General features: G+C 45.2%; 1 protein-coding gene across 2 annotated transcripts in view; it reads right to left on the bottom strand.

Moving 5' to 3' along the window:
• Nucleotides 1–10,912, bottom strand: part of PRKCD (protein kinase C delta) — a 64,570-nt gene extending 53,658 nt beyond the window's left edge. For both annotated transcript variants that reach the window (XM_026080275.1, XM_026080277.1), the window contains exon 1: nucleotides 10,829–10,912. The gene's annotated coding sequence lies outside the window, so the exon portion shown is untranslated. The remainder of the gene's footprint in view (nucleotides 1–10,828) is intronic.
• Nucleotides 10,913–13,916: the final 3,004 nt, after the last annotated feature.

Below are 13,916 nucleotides of genomic sequence, written 5' to 3'. Positions count from 1 at the left end.
GATTGCTCAGGTTTCCGACAGAGAGAGGCCCCGGCTGTGCAAGGCTGGAGGCGGAAATGATCCAAGGGGGCTTTCCAAAATAAGACCCTGATCAGAAGAGCCTAAGCACACTCTTCTTCATCTACTCACTGCAACTGGAGCTCCAGTTAAGTACTAGTGGACCATGGAAAAAACGACAAAAGCATGGAGAAATAGGCATGTTTTTAAGTTGGACCTACTTTAACTTTTGCTCATTAGGCAATAGGATGCTATTAGAAAGGCAAAACTGAAGGCAATGGAATAAGGATACATTTTCCCATCCTCTGTCTGCCTAGGACACCTACCTATAGGAAACATTTTTGATTACATGAATCCAACGTCTTTATTTGTGCTTTTAAGAAGATAAAACTCTCAAATATGGCTCTTTCCTCTGCAGAGTTTGGATGCTCATACTACTGCCTCAGCACAGTGTCTGCAAACGGTCAAGCATATAACCTAGCCTGGAGAGCTCTTAATTCAAACCAGAACCGTATAGCCTCCATGGTTTGTTTAAAGCAAACAAACAAAACACCCCTCTGCTAAGCTCACTCAAAAATTTTTTTTAGTATTAGGATTAACTTACTTACTGGAAAGCAGCACCAAGTAGAAGTAGTAAGGAAATCAGACTTATGGAAAAAAAAAGACCAGAAATGTAATACAAGTAGAGATTTTTTTTTATCTAGACTAGAAACAACACACAAAGCCTTCCCTAGCCTCCACTTGTTTGTTGATAGCATCAAGCCTTCGAGAAAATAAAAAAAATCAAGAATCCAAGTATGCCATTACCATACGTATGTGTGTGTGCGTATCAAAACCTTTTAAAAGGATTTAGAGGCTTTTCCTGAGTTTCCATGGAGGTGTACACCACTTTTTTTCCAGTAAATGGCGATCTAACAACTGGGTAACTGACAGGCCTTACAAAGTTACAGAACTGGAAATAAATAAATGGGTTTTCTTCCCCACTGACTGACTTACACTACAGACATCACAGATATTGTAGCAGTTATAAAGCCTTGCAGGAAAAGGAAAAGAGCCATTTTCTGTCTGACTGTGTCTCTTTCACAAAACTGAATACCCGCTATGTCACGGCTTTCAGAGTATTTTTAGCTTAAAAAACAAGATTTCCATTTTCGGTCAACCAGAGAGTACTGCTGATAAGCAGAATCAGTTTTGGTATCACGTAGATGAAGCTCAGCTCCTGGATGCTCTGCTGTAATTTCTCCTAATTTCTTTGATGGGGCCAGGAGGGGTAGAAAGATTCCTTCCTGGATATTTTCCCCCTTAGAGTCCTAAAGGATTTTACAATTTTCATCTGTCGATCAGGCTGAACTTTGGTCCAACAGCAGCAGAGTTTTGTATCCATGGAAGGGACAAATCTGCGTATAACTACTTATAATGACTGTGTTAGCACAAGCTTTTGTGTTTGACTGCATCAATGTTAAAACTGGCTTCAAGTGGAGTGCCACACACGCTTAGACAAGGTTTAGCTGAGATAAGCTCACTCAATTTGGGCAAGGTAAAGCTGTTGAAATGTATTTATAATAATTATCCAATTTAACTAGCTTCGTCAAATACCTGTATAATCTCATTTTGTGCTGGAAGATGACAGAGATTCATTGGTAAATTCGCTATAATCAAATATTACAGAAGAAGGACTGCCAGTTCCTCCTAGAAAAAGAATTATTCATAAAAATAAAAGACTTCTCCAGGTTTTTATGTGGAATTAAGTATTTACCCAATGTGTAAAGCAATGGAAAGTGCTGGAAGGCACTATCATAATTTTAATAACTTGGAAAGAAAAAAAAAAAGAAACGTAGTTATTCCTAAATTAAATCAAATTATGCTCCTCCATCCAAGCACAATTCCCAACCTGACTTTTGGTTTCAGCTTTGACATACATACTTCATCCAGAATTTTTTTCAAATAGATTTAATCTAATTTATAATAGATGCAGAAAAGTATTAATTTTCACATTAAAATATATATTTATATTGACTAAATATGTATTTTGCCTATGCTTTACTTCTAATTATATATTCACTAAATGCACTAATGTGTACTTTAGTCAAGCAGCACTTGGAATCTAGAACGGTATTTTAATAATAAATACTTGAAACTCGGCTGTGAGTAAGCTATACACTAACTCCATGCAAGAAATGTGTGTGAAAAAGCTTCTCGGTCACAACTCAGTACTTCAGGGAAATAGGTATCGGGGTTTTAGTACATAGTACATTTCTAAGGATCAGTATTGGATACTTGTGGTCATGATTTGCTTATTAAAATGAGAAAGGATCCCCCTCCCTGCTGGTTGGCAGCACTTTCAAAAGCCACACAGGAACCTTTGCCAAAAAAAAGAAAAAAGCTCGTTTCGTCACAAACACTATTTTGTGAACGTACCGAGCGCTCTGGTGACAAAGGCAGTGGGATGCAGCACATGCAATGCCTCTGAGCGTCCAGACGAAAGCAAGCACGTACTGCAAGGGCAGCCTGGCCGAGCCTGCTGCATCATCGCTCACGCTGCAAACAGCGAGCGCCTAACGCAACGCAGTTCAGAACTTTCTTCCGCCTTGAGTTCAGCAAGAAACGGCAATAAATGCTACTACTTACCATGTTCAAAATCTAAATACAGATCTGAGAAGCCAAACGTGCAACTGCAAAGGGTTAGGCGCCCCTGCTTCGGAGGTTGGCCATTAGGCTTACCCGAGGTGAAGCTCTACGGACGGAAAGACTGGGCTCCCAGCTACTAACCACTAGGAGAACAAAGAAAATCAGCAACAGAACAAAACACACAAAGTAGATGCAACTGAAACTACAAGTAGATTTTGGTCACAAGAAGTCCACATCTGATTTGTCCTTCTCCTCAGCCAGGAGACGTAATTAGCGAAGAGAATCCAGCAGAAGGAGAGGCAAAAGCCATGAAGTTCTGGCCTACCTTGGCTTCTCGTCCCATTCCTTAAATCCTTATCACTATAAACTTCCAAGCAAATAAACATTTCTCTTTGCCTCAACTGCCACCCACTGGAAAAGGAAAGTAACATTAATTCCAAATTGCAACATTCAAAATAGGTCAGAAAACCAATCTGGCAGATACCAGCACAGATTACATCAAAGCTCTGTGATTGCCTTGGAAAACCTAGCAGCACTGCTGGAAATAAGAGAATTTGCAAATTAAACTCAGGCAGAAACCGGAGAACAACAACAAGCAGGAGCTCAATGTCCTCCTCCGCCGCCCCAAGCCCGGCCGGCTGGTGCTCGGGTTGTGTTACGAAGGTTTTGGAGACGAGCTGGCGTTGGCAGAGCTGGAGTTGGAGCACAGCGGGGCTGGCGGCACCCCATGATGACCGCAGTGCAGCGAGGATGAGCGGGGTGACGCAGCCCGGCAGCCCCGACCGCTCCGGCTGTGCTGCACCAGCCCAGTCCTGGCTTTCCCACCCTCTCTCGGGGGCTGCTCTCGCAGGACCTAAGTCATTGGGGGATGCTGGGGTCTCCTTTGGCAGCTGAGAGAATAGGAGAAGACAGGTCCAAGTGCTGATGACTCACCATTCAGGCCAAAGCAACGCTGGACAAATTTTAAGGTGAAAGTTTGGCTCAACTCTTAAATTATCCAGAATGGTAGACCTGCGTACTAAGAGGCTCCTGCCCCCAAAGCACTGCTTCTTAGGGAAGCCAGGATAAGCTCGTCAAACAGTAATTACAAGTGTCAGCTCCAGTAACTGAGGAAAACAAGCAAACATAACATGAGAGAGCTCTCCCAGTTTCCAGACAGATGGATCTGCTCTGGGTATTTGGCAACAGGCGCCCCTGGGCACCGTGGCATTCCTAAGCCCTTAGTAGGAATATCCGAGTTCATTGGAGGCAACAGTCCTTGGTCAACGGGTATAGAACAAAACAGCTAAACTCTTACTGAGCAACTCAAAGTTCAACACGGACACAGTGCTAATGGAGCAGCACACCGGATGTGAAAAAATGTAATCATTATCATCACACAGTGACTGTAAGAAATGATATATTAAAAAAAAAAAAGTATTTTTTTTCAAAACAGATGTCTTGCAGCCTTTGAAAAGATATCTATCAATACTGAAAGTATATATAATCAAACCTACACCTGCACATGCAGAGATACTTGTATGACTCTGAGGGTTTCAGATCTTACTGCAAGATTTTTTTCTCTTATCTATAAAGGGAACAGAGCTCCTCAACAAAAACAAAGATCCTGAGAGCACCCTACTTGATATAAGACATAACTATCTGTACCGTCTCTTACAGGCAAATACATTAGGCACAATTTTTAAAATAAGGAACAATAAATCATACTTTTGCAAGAGCAGTAAATTGTTCGGACACACGGTTGGGCTCTTCAGCAAGCACAGCAGTGAATTCTCCAGTGCAACAGGCACTAACAAAATCAGTGGGGTACAAAACATTCCTTGTTTTGGTTACATAGCTGGGCCAGCAAAATGCAAAGTCAGCCACAGGCATTACCAAATATATCTTGAGAATCTTGAGATAAAATGTTCAGAGCAGTCCGTGTCACACTACTGACATGACAGTCTTTCAAAGTTATTGCCCAATGTCCCTCTCCGTCTTAGTTTTCTCCTGAGAACACAAGTCAAAAGCATGCAATGGGCCCTACTTGCTACTGTCTGGACTGTATTTCCTAAATTCTTACCAAGTTTTCATAGAGAGGGTTTTTTGGGAAGGAGGGATTGTTTCTTCTAAGGAGTAGTGCAAGATTCCTCCTTTGGTCAAGCAATATCCAGTGCACTCTTCTCCTAGAAAGCGTAGTTGAGACACACCAAACTGTGTTAGCAATAGCTTATCTAAACCGCCTTTGTACTCAGAGCCTATTTTCTCAGAAAAAGGTGACCTGTGGAAGCCAAGTGTAACCTTGAGCTTGGCAGCCAGGCATTTTTGATCATCTTGTTGAGCATCTATCTAGATCTTCAAGCATCTAAATCCAGCTTTAAAAAAATCTGGCTATAAGTTAAAAAAACTAAACTATCAGAAAGACAAATCTGATCTCACAACCAAAAATACTTCTTCCCTGAAGCTATGCCTGTATTGAACGTGGACACACCAGATACACTGAAATAAATTAGATGTCATTGGCAGGATGAAGAACAAAGCAGTACTGACTAAAAACTTGGGTTTAACAGGTCCCTTGGACAGAAAAAAAAACATGGCAAAGCTTAAAATGCACCTCCTCAAGAAAACAGTGAATACGATGAAGAGTAAAACTCAACATACACATAAAAGGCTTTTCATAGATCTCCAGTAAGTAGGTGTTGATGAAAAATGAGGTTTTCAATAGCTCCAAAGGTAACTTGACACTTAGAGTGCTAAAAAAAAAAAAAAAAAAAAAAAAAAAGCATGCAATTTTCTCTGTTTGTCATCTCATCGTTATAAAACTCTCACACAACAACCAACTGGGCTGAACCAACCCAGGCCTAGGCTTTCAGCTCCAAATTAGCAACATGCATGACTTCATAGCTTAGGGATGGGGAACAAACGGGGGCAGAGGTTTAGATCTACTGTATATGTTTTAAGATACACTGTATATATTACAGGTGGCCAAGATTAAATCAAGTCCATGAATATTTAAATCACTTCTGAGACTACAGAAGACTAAACATATTGCAAATTAAAGCCACCCATTCACAAACATGCATGACATTTCAAAGGTTTTCAGCCATCCAGGAGATGAGAAACAGGATACTGTTTTGGACATCTCGAACAACTCTTCTGAGCCCAGTGAAGCAGAAAGGTCTTCAGACCACTTACACTTCTTCTAAAAAGAGGGGCACCCTTCCTAAGCTGTTTGGGAAGGGCTGTTTTAGTTGGGTCTCTGCCATAGATACATATAACACCTAGCGCAATGATATCTTGACCTAGTGCCTAGACTCCTTGAAGCTATTCCAACTCCACTCTGGCCACCAAAGGGTAAAAGTGACACCACTTGGTTACATTTCAACCAACTAAGACCATATTCTGCACACAGCTCTGAGGAAAAGTACTAGAAATAACAGGACAGGAATTTATGTTGCATATCTGCTTTGTTCTCAAAAGGCAGCGCCTTGGAATTCAAAATAATCCTGTTCTGGGGCATACAGAGAGGTGCTACTTTTTTTTTTCTTTTCTTTTTAAAGATATATCTGTTGTTTGCCTCATCAAAGGGCAGGAGATAGCAAGCACACATCCTCCCCCCTCAGAATTTAGGCAAGTATCATACAAGGCTTTAAAAGCTTAAACTACGTCATGTTTATGAAGTTTTCTCTGACAGTTGTTCCAAGAATTTATGGATCAGTTATTAGCATATAAACACCAACTGAATGCTTTTAAGTATCCTTAAATAAACTTTTCTAGATAGTGCATTACACTGAAAGGAAAAGATATTTCCTGCAAAAAACATAAATTTCAATACTGGGATACCATAATAAGCGTTCTGCAGTTTTACACACTTTCTCTCTTAGTTTAAGAAGTATTTTTAATGAATTTATTTTATGGCCTGCCTCTTCAGTTTGCAGCTATTGATCTCTAACTCCTTCTTTTAGTCAGAAACTATCAAATCTATCAACCAGGAAAGAGCAACAGCTAATTTAACAGGTTCAAAATGTAACTCACTTCATTGATGAGGGAAACCTTTCTGTCACTGAAAGGTAGATATAATGCTCCAGTTAAATGAATTTTCATTTAAGAAACAAGCCAAAAAAGCAAAACCGGAAAATAACTTGAAATACATATCTGCACATCAAATTTCCATTCTCTAGATCAGCATTACTTCTAATGACAGAGGCTGGTCTAGATCCGACCACAAATGAATTTTGCACCACTCTTGCCAAGGACGGATTTGCCATGTCCCCTGTGCTCCTCTGCCAGCTCTCTTATTTCCTTACATATCTGGGTATCTGGAAAGAGTAAGAGCATAGTGTTGCAGGTCCAGTCACAAAGGCAGTGTGTACAATTTAGGTGGCCCTATGGAGCTAGAGGCAGCGCGCTGCTTGCCACAGAGCAGAGCTTTGCAAAACTACCCAGGGTATACCACAAAAGTTAATTGGGTGGCTCTGGCTTGGAGAGGTAATGCCTCTCCAAGAAAATGCCAAAGCACTATCCATACAGTTAGAAATACAGCCTTTTTAATGGGAATATAACAGAGACCATTTCAGCATTATTTTACCAAGCCTGTAAAGACAATGCTTGCCAAGGCCCAGTTCAGTTAAGCCTACCTTTGCCAAGCATGACCAGATAGAGGCAAATGGCCAAATAGAGGTGAAACCACCACTTTTTCTGTGCTGCCCCCCGAGTGCTGAACAGGCACATGTAGTTTCCCCCTTCCCATGTTGCTGCCCCATGTCCTTCGGCTTCACGTGGAGCTCCACAGGACCAAATCAGGCGCTCGCATTATGCCGGTCAAGGAAGCTTCAGAGGAAGCCGAGAGGTTTTCTCATGGAGCAAGGGAGACAGTTAAACACAAACAGGTTCAGCACCTACTAGGTGCCTTTTGGGCAGGACCTGACGTCCAGGATGGAGCAGCGCGCTTAATGCGGGGGCAACAACCGGGTAAAATCCCGCTGCCTTCCTTAGCAGTGAATGCTACCAGAGGCCTCGGTTCTCCGCAAAGTCAGCCAGCCCCCAGACTCCGCTGGCAAATCCCTTCTTGTCCTCTTTTACATTCGGCTCTGACTCATCTCCAAGAAACATTTCAATCCCTTGCCTACTCCTTTTTCCCTCCATTCTTTCCATGGTGAGTTAAATATCTACTTCATATATTTAATGAAGGGGATGGAGGACTGTAGACACACAACGAATGTGGCATGAAGAGACACACCTGAGTTAGCTTTAGGGCACTTAAATACCTCGGTCAGTGAACCTAAAACTGGCACGCGCTCTCCTCGCCTTAGCCAGCACTGAGGTATTTACATGCACAGACTTAGGCTTATGACACTGCAGCTTCACCGTAGGTGCTACTAGCCAGCCTGAAGGTAGCTTGGATGCATCTGTCCGCACTTGCTGCGATCACAGCTTCGGCTGCGCAGTGAATCGCAGCGAAGGGAGGCTCCTCTTTCCAAGGCAGAGGCCAGGGCTGAGCTCCAGCCTGCGACCGGCACCAAGGCCCCGGGGCAGAGGAGCAAGGCGCAGAGCCCAGTGTCGGACGCCAAAGTCCCTCACACAGAAACAAGGACGCATGGGTCCTTGTTAGGCCCCCAAGCACTCAATTTGAGATTAAGTTTAATTCTGATGACTGCAGCTTTCAGACATGAAAATAGACTCAGAGGCCTGAAAGCGTGCATGTTTTTCCCAGGAAATCAGTTATTTTCATAAGAGACGTCACCTTTCCAGGTTTGAATGGTATTTCCTTAACCCATCTATTCAGCAAATAGCCAAGTTTTCTTTGAAAGATCTGCCTAAAGTTTTCTCTTTATAAAAGGAGTAGCTATAGAACTTCATAAATTGTCTAGTTTAGAAATAGTTTCTAGTTTAAAAATAATTCCTTCCTTACAGAGGATCTTTTCGGCTATGTTGTGTGGTTAAAAAGCTAAATTTATTATATCGCTATATACACTATTTCACTTTCCCATTCAATAATAGATTATGACCCTGCTCTATAACTATGCCCAAGGAAAAGATGGCTTATAATTTATGAAATACAAAGTGTGTGTGTGGGGGAATAAAAAGGTTTGAGAATGAGTTACTGTTCAGAGCAATATGAGCATCTTCCTGGACAACTACATCACGCAGACTCATCAGAGAGAATTACCTTAATGATGTGCTCAATAACTGCGCGTACATCCTGGCAGTGTAACAGATTATAGTTTTCTATACTTTTGTGTCAGCCACTGAGTGGCAGCAATTCCCTCATATCCAAATCTGAATTACTAGATTTAGGATGAAATGTTGGAGGTATTGCTAACTCTTAATTTTGTTATGTTTAGCTTCATATACAACCATAAAAAAAAACAATGCTTAATAAAATATCTAGTAATGTGTTTCAAATTTAAGATTGTCACAGTTTCAAAAGTTATGCACTTTATTCTGATGATCATACCTCAGCTTCTTCAGAAGTTCACTATATTCAATTTTACAAAGAGGTAATTTTGAAAATGATAGGAAAATGTTATAGTCAAATAACCTGGGTCAAGAAAATTATTACAAAAATGCTAGTACTTAATCATTTCTTAAAGTAGAGCACAGAGCCGTATTTTTTTAAAAACAGATTTTTACCTTTTAAACATGATACCCAAAGTGAGGGAATAAAACTAAAAAAAATACCCCAAACTCTCTAAGCTATGCATTGCAACATATTATGTTTGTCTCTTCCCTCAGTATTTGTAGGTTCCCCACAGTAGTGGGGGCAACTGAAAATCTATCAGTTAGAAGACTAAATATCAACTCTAGTTTATTTATTTATTTTTAAAACAGCCATTTTCAGGAACTGAATTAAACAGGAAATGCTGCATATACACTTTTTTAGATGTTTATGAATTATTGCTAAACCACTTAAGAAGCATTTCCCAGTCGCTCATTCAGAAAGCTATACTAGTTTTACTCGGTTACATCTTCCAGTTTGACCAGGATGCATGACATTGCTTTATTTGATGGACAGGAGGCCCGGACAGGTTATTTGCTGGCTTATTACAGAGCTAACAGACTGACAACTGCACAAGGCCAAGGCCCAAATACGATTTGAAAGAAACTGGACAAATAACAAGAGTATCCAGAATTTTGACACAGGACATTCGGAGAGATGTTAAATATTATACTTTGGGCTTTAAATTAATTCTTGAAATGAGGGTAAGGTCTAACATAAGGAGCGGTTACTCCACGCCTGTCTCGTCCAGAGTTTCCCTTCTCTCCTCTGATGCAGCCGACACTAACCGCTGCCCAGAGACAGGCTACGGACCAGACTATCCTCGCCCTTAAATCCAGCGCGGCGATTCCCGCGTCCAGATCAACGCTACCGACTCTGCACCGGTTGGACAACTCGGAAGCGAACGGGCACAACAGCCAGAGCCCAGCTCACTCATTCAGGAGCTCACACGCCGCTGCGAAGGGGAATTCTCTGGCGACGAACGAAGGCGGGTCCGTTACGGGGCGCACGGCTGGCGGCCCGCGGCAGGTACGCGCTCCCGCTCTTCGGCTTCCCATCGCCCTCCGGCAGCCTGGCGGGGGTCACCCCGCCGCAGAGCCGGTGTCTGAGGCAGCGCGCCGGTCACCCGCCTCCAGCTCGCTCTTGTGCTAGAGGCAGAAACGGCGCATTGATAAAACTAGGCGGGGAAAAAAGTTGCTCTACTCAAACTTCGCGTTTCTGCGAGGAGCGAACTCCATGTTTCTGCTACGGGACCAGACCATACGGATCTCATTATCTCGTCGCACGGCGCCGTTTCTTCCCGGCGCCGCTAGCACAGCAGCCGCCTTTCCCCTCCGCCCCCCGCCGCCGCCGCCGCGGAGTTTCCCCGCCGCCGGCGGGTTTCACGCATGACCGCGGCCACGGCCCCGCCGCGCCCCGGAACTCGGCCCGGCCGCGGCACCCGCCGCCGCTCCGGGCCAAAGTCCGCCGGAGGGAGGCGGCCGCCCCCCGCCGGGCCGCGGAGCCCAACATGGAGGCGCGTCCGCCGGCGGAGCCCCGCGGCCCGGCCGCCGCCGCCCGCAGCGCTGCCCGCCGGCCCCGGGCGGCTCAGCCGCGCCGCTGCTCGCCCCGGCGGCGCCGCAGGCGAAGCCCGCGTCGCTTCCTCCTTCGCCCGGCGCCAGGCGGGGCGGGAACCGCCGAGCCGAGGCAGCTGCCCCGCCGCGGCAGGTATCGGCGCTCACTCACCCGCTTCCCGCGGAGCCGCCAACGGCGCGGGGCTGCGGCCGGCGCCGAGTTCCGGGCGCCGTCCCGGGCGAGAGCGAGCGAGGCACTGAGAAAGGGAAGGAGGCAGCGAGCGAGCGCCCGCCGCCGCCCGGCCCGGCCCCGCGCTCCGCCCCCGGGCGCAGCCGCGGCCCCGGCGCTCACCTGCCGCCGCCGCCCCCGCGCCCGGCTCCGCCCCGCGGGCGCCCGGGGAGGCGCCGCGCCCGCCCGAGCCGCCGGCTCCGCTCCGGCTGCGGCTGCGGCTCCTTCCCGCTCGCCGCCCCCAGCGCCTCCGCGGAGAAACCCCTCGGCGGCGCCGGGCCGGGCCGGGCTGCGGGGCCTCGTGTGAGGCGAGTGTGGGGCCGGGCCGGAGCTCGGCGCCCGCCGCTTCCTCCAGGCGTTCAACGGCAGATATTTTGGGGCGGTTTAAAAGCCCCGAGCGTTGTTCTAGTAACGGGGCCAAAGGCCGGGTAGGCCCCAAGGCGCTGCCGTGGCCCCGCAGCCTCGCCGGGCAGGTGCCCTTGCGCGAGGGGGCTGCCGGCGTCCCCGAAGGCCGCGGCGTTGGAGGGCGTGCAGGGTCCCGCCTGTGCTCCGCTCCGAATAACGGGGCTCAGCTTTGCTTCGGGCTTCTGGTGCCCCTGTCACCAGGGCCCAGATGAGATGTTTCAGGGGCAGAGCACAGCGCGGGAACGCATGTCGAGCCTGAAACGCGAGTAGCAGAGAAAACCCCACCAAGCTCCTACAGGAATGCAAGGAACGCCTTTGTCATCCGTTTTTTTCCCCCTCATACAGGTAATCTTATTACCAAGTCAGGTGTAATTGCCCTCACATTTTCATCTAGAACGATCTCATTCTTCCCTAGCTGAAAACAGCAAGGAAACTCCCAAAGTTTTCCTTTTGAGCCTCTGCCGTAGCTGTGGGGGACAGGGGTGTTTGCCGGCCTGGTGCCCAGTCGGTGGAGCGTTGCTGGAGGCCGTGACCCTGCCCGCAGCCTGCTGCAGGCTCGTCTCTGAAAAGCCAAGTCCCCCCAGTTCGGTGGCCGGCTTCTTCCTGAGGCGTTTCCCGTGCGCCTTTCTAGCGCTTCCCAAAATATTCCTAACATAACTTGGAAGTTCCTTAGATGGTCTGGCTGATGTCAGAACTGAAAGGCTGTAAAATACATATAAATCAGCCTTGTTAGTAGTTAATTATATGGAGAGTTCAAAGTAGTTTGTTTTAAAACAAAACTGCCAACAACTGAGCGCTCTGGGAGATACAATGATGATCACAGTTGGGGTGAAAGCAACAGAACGGAGGAATCTTTGGTCACTTCCTTTTTACTCCTGCTAAAACTTAAGCTATATAGTACTCTATACAGAAACATGCTCTTATGCCTGTTGTACTGTGCTCTTTTTAAACTGAAAAAAACCAACAATCTTGCTTTGGCACAGAATATTGTCTAATAGACTGTAATGCTGAAAAATTGCACGAGGACCCGCATTTAAAATTATGTTCACTGCTGTAACACGGAAATCTGATGCAGTTTGCAAAATGGAACTTTATATGCATGAGCAATTCTTGAATGTTGTGTTATAAAAGCAAAACTAAAACTAGTCGGAGAGAGAAAAAGCAGAAACTGACTGCAGCCAAGCAATTTTCCTCATTTCAATACTTCCAGTGAAGTTCAGCAAAACGGAAAGTGCTTTATAATGTATTTCATTTAATTTCACGTTCTTTGGGTTTTTAATGGCATGTAAGTGGCCAGACAGAGCCCATTTGGGTTTGTGACCTTACTGCATAATGTTGCACCAAGCCACCTGTTAACTGTCATTGCATTTCAATAATTTAGAATATCACTTGAATGCAAGTCTTTCTGAAACGGATAGACATTTACATTTTGGACTGTGAAAACTGTTCAAGGCCTGGACAGATTTGAGCCTCATTTCTTTGTTCAGCGAGTCAGTGGGGAATTAGGACTTGAATCAGGACTAAGTAAAAATGTAAAAAAATTGGTCCGTAGGATATAAAATGGAGAGTCTTCTTTACGAATTCAGAGGTGTGGCTTTAGCGACTCGAGGTGTTTCCTGGTATTGAAACTCTGCTGGCAACTGATGATTTTCTGTAATTTTGCTCTAAATCTCTGCAAAATATATGGTAATGCTTTTACAGTTAGAAATCATCTTTCATCAGAATAGCTCTTAATGCAGCTCCGAAGGCTTTATTAGCACATTTTGCAGGCAGTGGAGTCGAGAAGGGATGAAAACCAGTTTCAGTTGAACATCATTTAGCAGTGTTCCCTGTCATCTGCTGAGTAAATGGTAAAGCATGCTGGATTTCACTGAGATTTTTCTTTTTCAGTTGTCTTAAGTACTATCCTTTTTAGTTTTACATTTCCTTTCTCAGGTAGCTGAATAGCCAGCACGATACCTTCCAAACCCATGCTAAGGCACTGGTTCGTTACAAAAGTGTGGGGAGAGAAGTGCTATCTAATGAGCTGCTAGTGCCTCCTGCAGCTGGATTTTCTCTGGAATTCTCCCATCAAAAATACTTGCTTTGCCTGAGGCTACTCGATCTGTGGCATATGGCATGATGACGTTAAAGGGCGATATGACTGCAAGCCATTTTGTGAGTGTATATTAAAAAGAAAAGTGAGCAATTAAACTTTCTGCAGCAAAACATAAGTGAAAAATTGATAGTGGAGGGTAAAAATTAGTTCCCTGAAGATTTCAGAGCTAGATTGGCATGAAACAGTTTCCCAAAACTGTGTAATCACCTTTTGTGAGTTAAACCACTGTATCTGCAGTGCCTGTTACATTGAACAAGTGAGCCTGACTTTGATGCTAGCAGCAGATACTTGATTTATACAAAGAGGATTATTTATGCAGGAGCATCATTTCAGAACAGAAAACAAGCACAGCAGTTATTGCCGACCTCTATTTCACCGAGCCCCGCTGCGTAACAGGACTTCATTGGTCTCTTTCCCAAGCCTAACCACGAAATGCCGGCTCTCATTTCCTCTTTTCTAGCAGTCGTGGGGGTGTGAAAAGACAGGTCTGGCAGCGATCTAAAAGTGATGGGGGTTTCCACCCAGCAC

This window comes from Apteryx rowi, unplaced genomic scaffold (genome assembly GCF_003343035.1).
Source record: "Apteryx rowi isolate R43461 unplaced genomic scaffold, aptRow1 scaffold_513, whole genome shotgun sequence".
Taxonomy (NCBI): Eukaryota; Metazoa; Chordata; class Aves; order Apterygiformes; family Apterygidae; genus Apteryx; species Apteryx rowi.
Note: the sequence above shows the minus strand (reverse complement) of the source record. Positions and strands in the feature narration are given on the sequence as shown.